The sequence below is a fragment of the Pipistrellus hanaki genome, assembly GCF_964339955.1.
Source record: "Pipistrellus hanaki genome assembly, chromosome: 1".
NCBI classification, from domain to species: domain Eukaryota; kingdom Metazoa; phylum Chordata; class Mammalia; order Chiroptera; family Vespertilionidae; genus Pipistrellus; species Pipistrellus hanaki.
The window spans coordinates 99297886-99305630 of NC_140503.1; the positions used below are offsets into that span (position 1 = coordinate 99297886).

The 7745-nt window shown below is 47.8% G+C and overlaps 1 pseudogene across 1 annotated transcript; it reads right to left on the reverse strand.

Annotated features, from left to right (window-relative positions):
* Window positions 1-835: 835 nt before the first annotated feature.
* LOC311620721 (eukaryotic initiation factor 4A-I-like) lies at window positions 836-3302 on the reverse strand (annotated as a pseudogene). The gene is made up of 3 exons: window positions 3216-3302; window positions 1866-2432; window positions 836-1428 (listed from the first exon to the last, which is right to left on the reverse strand). The product of its transcript is annotated as a eukaryotic initiation factor 4A-I-like (transcript).
* Window positions 3303-7745: the final 4443 nt, after the last annotated feature.

Consider the following 7745-nt stretch of genomic DNA (forward strand, 5'->3'; position numbering starts at 1 on the left):
GGTTATTTATTCCTCATAATAGCCCATTTTACAGATAAAGAAACTGGAGTACAGAGATGTTGATAACTTGCCTACCCCTTTTCAGCCTGGAAGATGCAGAGTTGGGATTGCCTCAGTGGTTTGGCTTGGAATCCATGATGTCTATCTGATAAGACGAATCCTCTGGACGAAGAGAGAGCAAAACAATGTGAAAAATGGCTACTATTTTTTTCTCTCCTGTCCCCCCGCCTTCCCCACACACATACATGAGGACAGTCCCCTGGGCCACCTAATTCGGGTGCTCTCTCTCTAAATTTGGTCCAGTAAATGAGAGTGAGTGACATTATAGCCCCCTTGAGTCATTTTCAGAGGATCAGGAAATCTCTGGGATTTGGAGGTTGGTTAGATTAGGGAAGTAGATCAGTGTTTTGGGGAGAAGAGATGGCACCTGGGTATCTAAATTGTTCACAGTTCCTTTAAAAAATATATATATTTTTTTTATTGATTTTTTTTACAGAGAGAAAGGGAGAGGGTTAGAGAGTTAGGAACGTCAATAAGAGAGAAACATTGATCAGCTGCCGCCTGCATACCTCCTACTGGGGATATACCCACAACCAAGGTACATGCCCTTGACTGCAATCTAACCTGGGACCTTTCAGTCTGCAGACCAATGCTCTATCCACGGAGCCAAACCGGTTAGGGCCATGGTTCCTTCTTTGCCTAAAAAATGACATTTATACAAAGGAAAACTAAAGACAAGATGTCCTTCCTTTGGCTTCCTTCCCTCCCCCCTCCTGCTCCTCAGCCTGCCAAGGACTGAGAACCCTGCTGGGATAAAATAGTAAGCCAGCCTCTCTCAGGTGAGGTCAGCAACATTGAGGGGCATTCCTCAATGGAGGTGTCATAGAAGATCTCAATGTCTCAAAGAGTCCTCTTGTCTTCTTCTGTCAACATATTAATAGCCACACCCTTATGGCCAAAGCATCCACCTGACTGATTCTGTGGTTATAGTTTTCCCTATTGGTGAGAAGGTCATAGTTGATGACTAAAGAAACTTGTTGTACATCAATGCCTCTGGCCAGCATGTCAGTGGTGATCAATACACTGCTAGAGCCAGAGTGGAACTCCCTCATGATTACATCTCATTCCTTTTGGTCCATATCTCTATGCATAGCAGAGACAGTGAAGTCTCAGGTGTTCATCTTCTCAGTGAGCCAATTAATCTTTTTTTCAAGTGTTGATGAAGGTGACTGCATGGGTGATGAAAGGTTTCATCTAAGTCACACAATGTATCCAGCTTCCACTCCTGTCATTCCATGTTGATATAGAATTGGCAGATACCCTCCAGAGTCAACTCTTTCTTCTTGACAAGAATCTGAATGGGGCCCTCATGAACTTCTTAGTCACCTCAAGCACATCAGAAGACATTGTAGCTGACAGCAATACCACCTGGGTGTTGTGCCGGAAACCAATCATTGTCTCACTAATAGAAAGAGGCTGGTCAACCTTGAAGCTCTGAAAGGTTAGAGCCAACCACACCCTATCTAATTGAGACAATAGTAACTGAGGCAACTTCCCCATCTTGTAATCATGTAAATCCTTACTGTTATGATAATCCACTTATTATCTGCCTAAGGGCTATGGGTGTTTCCCAAAGCTGCTTAAGGGTACTGGGTGTTTCCCAAAGCTGCTTACGGGTAATGGGTGTATCCCATAGCAGCCTCAATAAAAGGGATAACAAGGCCAGAGCCTAGAGAGTCTTACCACTAGAGGTTGACTCCCACCTGGCCCCCCATTTGTCCCAAATTAACTCTTTTCTAGTCTCTCTTCATTTTAGTGTGTGGCCTCCTCCAGAAACCGGACCCTGAGTGGCCCCTAATCGCGCGGGTTGTGTTGCTGTTGAGCTTTTGGAATATGTCATAGATCTGGTCCTTGAACCCATGGCTTAAATTTTTGTCAGCTTTATCCAGTACCAACATCTTGATGTATTTGAGAGACAGGTATCTGTGATTAAGCATGTCAAACACAAGCATGTCAAACACAAGTCCTCGGGTGCCCACCATGATATGGGGAGCTTCTATCTTCAGCTTCTGCACCTCAGCATGCATGTTGGCATCCCCAATGAAGGCATGGCAGGAAGCACCCATGTAATCTCCTAAAGCCATGACTACCTTTTGTACCTGCTGTGCCAGTTCTCTAGTGAGTTCCAAGACCAAGGCTTGTGTAGCCTTTAAATCCAATTCAATCTGTTGCATAATCCATATGGCAAAAGTGGCTATTTTTCCTATTCAAGATTGGACTTGAGCGATCACATTATAACCCTTGATTCAGGGAAAAATGATTCACTGCTAGAAGGCAGAGGACTTCTCAAAACCATAGGCATAGATGCCACAGAGGAAGGACTCTGAGAGATTCATGTCATCAAAGCTGACAATGATCTAATTCCAGTTATTCTTGACTAGAGACCTGGTTCATGGGTGGGGTCTGGCCAGCCTGCCCCAATGGGGGCCAATCAGGGCTGGGCTGGCAGGGAGGAGGGGATGCAGGAGGTTGGCCATCCTTGCCCCCGATTGGGGAGGGGGGGCGGTGTTACGAAGCGAGTCCCCAAGAGATAAACCACCGGAGCCAATTTGATTAAGCATGCTAGAATTTATTACAGATTCGAATCCGGGCTCAAACCTTGGCTGACGCAGCAGCCAGCAAACACCCAGGAAAGAGCCCCGATGGAGGGGCAGTCCCTCCTCTTATACCTCTTTTTCCCATCCCATCCCACTGTTGGTCTCTCACTCTCTGATTGGCCCCTCAGGACAAAGAACTGGCCGTCTTTAGCTGTTCCTTAGGTGATTTACACAACCTGGCCTGTTTTGCTTCAAACAGAATGTCTGTTCTGACTCCCAACGGGAGTGCAGGATGCTGCGGTTTTTTATGACCCCAATTTATCAGCCTGATCTGGAGAGAGGCCTGCATGTCCCACCCAAAGGAACTCCCGGCACCGAGTTACGACCGACCTTACTCCTTTAAACTTTTTCCCCCTGGCCTGGTCTGTCTCCAGAGTCCTTATCTCTTGGGCAGACGGGGCCGACTGTCACAGGCGGCACGGGGGCAATCGGGGGTAAGACCAGCCAGGGGGAGGGACCATGAGATGTTGGCTGGCTGGCACTACTCCTGATAGTGGGTGTCATAGTGACCAGTCATTCTGGTCATTTTAGCATTCTGGTTGTTGGCTTTTTATCTATATAGATGATGCCTTCAGACTCCATTCTATCAGGGCCATTGTCTCTGGATCTTTTCTTGTCACTCAGCGCCAGGGCTTTGGGCACCATTTCTGGTTGAGGCCTAATGAACCTCACACTCTAGACCCCCAAAATCCAGTCTGTTTTCACCTCTGCCATGGGTCTGCATCATCCCTCCCCCAGGACTGGTCTTTCTGGCTTGATTTCCCTGCAACCCTCTAAATTCACTTTTTGTTTCTAGCCTCAGAGAATCTTAATCACTCTCCAACACAGATGCTCAAATTCTAAAGCATGGAGCTCCTGGATCCTTCTAGAGGCCCCTAACCAGAAGGAAAGGGCAGGGATGCCACTTCCTTCTTCTAAATAAGGCAACTTGAATACAGAGAGAGGAAGTAGCCTAACCAAATTCCAGCCACACTTTTTTAGGAAGTCTTTTTTATACCACTGATCCTCTCAGAGATCTTCATCCTCCTCTTACTGGCATGAAGGCCCAGGGCTTCCCCTTTTACAAGACCATGGTCTCTCTTTACAACTACGCAGGTCCCAATGTTAGAGTCAGTGATAGAATGAATCAGTGCATGCATTACTGGATGGCTGGCTTACTTCATGGATAGGGTCTGCGTCAATTCACAGATTCTCCAAAATGGCTTGTCCATCCTTCACTGGGGGTCTGGCCTCAGTTCTCCCATCTTTTCACTATAGAGACCAGGCTCATCCCATCTGGGTTGGATAGGGTTATTAAACCCTGTGTGACCTTGGGCAAGTCATTGGCCTCTCTGTGCTATTCCCTTATTGAAAATTATGATAGCAATAGTGTTCACCTCAAAGGTCTACTATAAGGGTTGTATCTGGAGCTGCATGTAAAGCAGCTTATGAGTGTGTGGGATCCAATGAAGCATCTGTCACAATGCCTGGCAGTTAACAGATGGTCAATTCAGCAGAATCCCAATTCCCACCCTCTACCTACCACATTCTCTATGTTCTAACTGGAAAGAAATGAGGCAGGTGAACTTGTCTAGCCAATTCCTTATCCCCAATGAATCCTCAGCTGCCCCACCACACCATCATCACCAGTTCATTCCAGCATTTTCCCACTCTGCCTTCCCCATCCTTTTGCTCCTGGGGTTGTTGGTTTAATGTGCACAATACAATTAAGATAAAATGGCTTTCTCATAAAACCTCCAACAACTTCCTTCAACAACCCTAACCCAGCATCACCAGCCCTATTTCTTTCCTCTGGGGACCCTCTACCCACTGGCTCCTATTCCCCAGTTGGCTAAGGGTTCGCAATTTCAACCTATGTTTGCTCAGGGGTCAAGTAAACTTCCTTGGCATTGGACAAGACCCTGAGGCAGAAAGTAAACCATTTCAGGGATATGCTGGGGTGGTGGGAGGGGAGATACTGCCATCTCAGCTGGAAGCAGAAGTGAACAAAGATGTGGTGCTGGAATGGAGAGATCCACTATGCCAGCTGTCACCTCCCTGCTTTGATTTAAGTGCCTTTCTTTTGTTGAAGACTCTATAAGCGTGATCAGTTTTCCTCAACTGGACCATCCTGCACACTCACTCATTCATTCTGCAAACATTCCTGGAGGCATAATGAGTGTCAGGCCATATGCTTGGTGCTCAAATTATGGAGATGACTCATGCAAGGGTTCTTACCTTAAGAACTTCCCATGACAGGGGAAGAGGCAGAGCTACATCTAAGTGGTACCACAGAAATTTGGGAAAGTGGGAGCACAGAGGGGGTAGTTAGCTTGGAGGAGTCAGGGAGGACTTACTGGGGAGGTGGTGTTTGAATTGGGCCTTAAAGAATGAGTAGAAGTTCACCAAGCTAAGAAGTAGTCAAGTTGTCTAAATCTATGGCCTGCCCACAAAATACCCCATAAGCAGCCAGCAGACCATCTGCTTAAAATCCATGTCAATCCCTTTAAAAAGAGCTCATGCCTGTTGAATGGAGAAGAGACCACCCAAGGGACAGAGACCCCTACCCGGGAAACGACTCCAAATAGCCAATTGCGGAGTTAAGTAACAAATTTATTACAGATTCGAATCTGGGCTGCCACCGCCAGGATGGAGCAGGCAGAAACAGCAATAACAGTTACAAATCCAGCTTTTTTATACATTTCAGAAAAAGGGGGGTGGAGGTCGTTGCTATGGTTGCATGCATCGGCCAGATGGCCTAATCTCCCTTCTTGGTTTGTCCTGTTCTTTAGCCTTGACTAACTCAGACTGTTGATTTGGCCTTCAGCCTTAACTCCCCCAGACTGTTGATCTGGCCTTCAGGGCCAGGAGGAGTTAGTAGCAACTTTCTACCCTCCAGATAAGGTCTGTTATGTTCCATTCCTCATTCCCCACTGCTTTTAGTTCCTTAGCAGAGGTCAAATCCTTGGCCTCTTTTCTTTGTAAGCAAGCAAGCAAGCAAGCAGGTTTACAAAAGCAAGAAATCAGCAGTTAGCTAAACAGCTACATCTTCAGTTTGCACGATTCGGCTGTATTGGGTGGTTAGGGCCAACAGCTTAACAGCCTGAACACGCTCTCTAATAAAAGCTACTAACTTATTAATTATGATGGGCCCACAGGTCAGGCCTAAAAGTAAGAGTAGGAGGGGTCCCGCCAAGGCTGATACTAGGGTGGTCAGCCAAGGGGACCAATTAAACAGCCCTTCAAACCAGCCCTCTTGACTTTCCTTCTCCTTTTCTCTTTCTCTCAGTCGCTTCTGTAGGGTTTTAATGCTCTCTCTTATCACGCCTGAGTGGTTGGCATAGAAGCAACAAGCCTCTCCCAGCGCTGCACAGAGGCCTCCCCGCCATGTCCCGTTGTCGTCCTGAGGCGGTGCTTTCTTCAACCGGGTGTGGTGAATCCAGGCAGTCTTTCCCGCCACTCGAGCTGCTGTCGGAGTGCTGATGATAACCTGGTAGGGTCCCTCCCAGCGGGGTGTCAGCTGTGCTGGGTTGATAGACCAGGTCACCAGGAGTAAAAAGCTGCTTCTCCGCCATGGCTGAGTCTGGATTCGGTCGAGCCTCGTTCAGTGCTGCTCGACTCTGGGTTCGGGATGCCTGTAAAGCCTGCAAAGACTTGAGCAAAGTTCGTTGTTTAATGCCAGACAGGTGCTCTAGCCCCAGGCGGGGTACAATGGGTGGCTTCATCCCGTATAAAACTTCAAAAGGGGAGTACCCTTCCCTGCCCGGAGTGCATCTTACCCGGAGGAGGGCTTGAGGAAGCAAACTCACCCAGTCGCCACCAGTCTCTACTTTCATTTTGGTAATTGTTTCCTTTATAGTCCTGTTTACTCTCTCTACCTGTCCTGAACTCTGAGGGTGATAGGCACAGTGGAGTTTCCACGTTATTCTTAATGCCTCAGCCAACATCTGAGTTAATTTAGCTATAAAGGCAGGACCATTATCTGAGCCTAATCGGAGGGGTAATCCGAATCTGGGAATTATTTCATTAACTAAGTGCTTTAAGACTACCTGGGCTGTCTCTCCCCTCGTAGGGAAAGCCTCCACCCATCCTGAGAAGGTGTCAATGAATACGAGGAGGTACTTGTAACCTCCTCGGGCTGGAGTCATTTCAGTGAAGTCGATTTCCCAGTGTTCTCCTGGCTGCTCACCTCTCAGGCGGGCACCGCCTCCTTCAATCCGAGGGCTAGAGTTCGCATTCACTGTGGCACAAACGGTACATCTCTCGGTTACGTCTTGTGCCATTTTGTATATTCCTCGGATCAAGTAGTGCTTCCTTATCAATTCAGCCAGCTTGTTCTCTCCTAAGTGGGTGGCATGATGCGTTTGCTCCACTATCTGCCTCCCCACTGCTTTTGGGAGTAGCACTCTCCCTTTTGGCAACTGATACCAGCCGTTTGAGGACTTAGTCCCCCCTAGCTTCCTAGCCAGTTCATCATCTTCTTTTGAATATGAGGGGACTATGGCTGGCTGGTCTTCCTTGACCGGGGAGGGGGTGACCGATAATGCATGTGCCTGCCCCTCCCGGGCCACAGTTCTCGCTGTTTCATCTGCGAACTGGTTCCCTTTTGCCTCCAAGGAATCACCTCGTTGGTGGCCCTTACAGTGTATAACGGCCACCTTGCGGGGTTTCCACACGGCCGCTAGGAGAGATAATATTTCTGCTGCATGTTTAATGTCCTTCCCTCCGGCCGTGAGGAGGCCTCTCTCCTTATAGATGGCCCCGTGCACGTGAAGAGTGGCAAAAGCATACCTGCTATCAGTGTAGATGTTGAGAGCTTTTCCTTCTCCCCACTCCAAGGCTTGAGTGAGGGCTATTAACTCGGCCTTCTGGGTAAATTGCAGAGCCTGTAAGGACTTGAGCAAGGGAATGGTTATGAATTCTAGCTTTCAGTTTCTCCCTGACCCCAGGAAGGATGGAGGGAGGTCTACCATACATGATCCTAAAAAGAGGGGGGGAACCTCTCCCGTTAGAGGGTATACCTGGCCTATAAGAGGGTGAAAGGCAGGGGGTTGGTCTAATCTTCACCGGTTTTCAGGACAATTTTAATTAAACCTTTTAGAGTTCTAC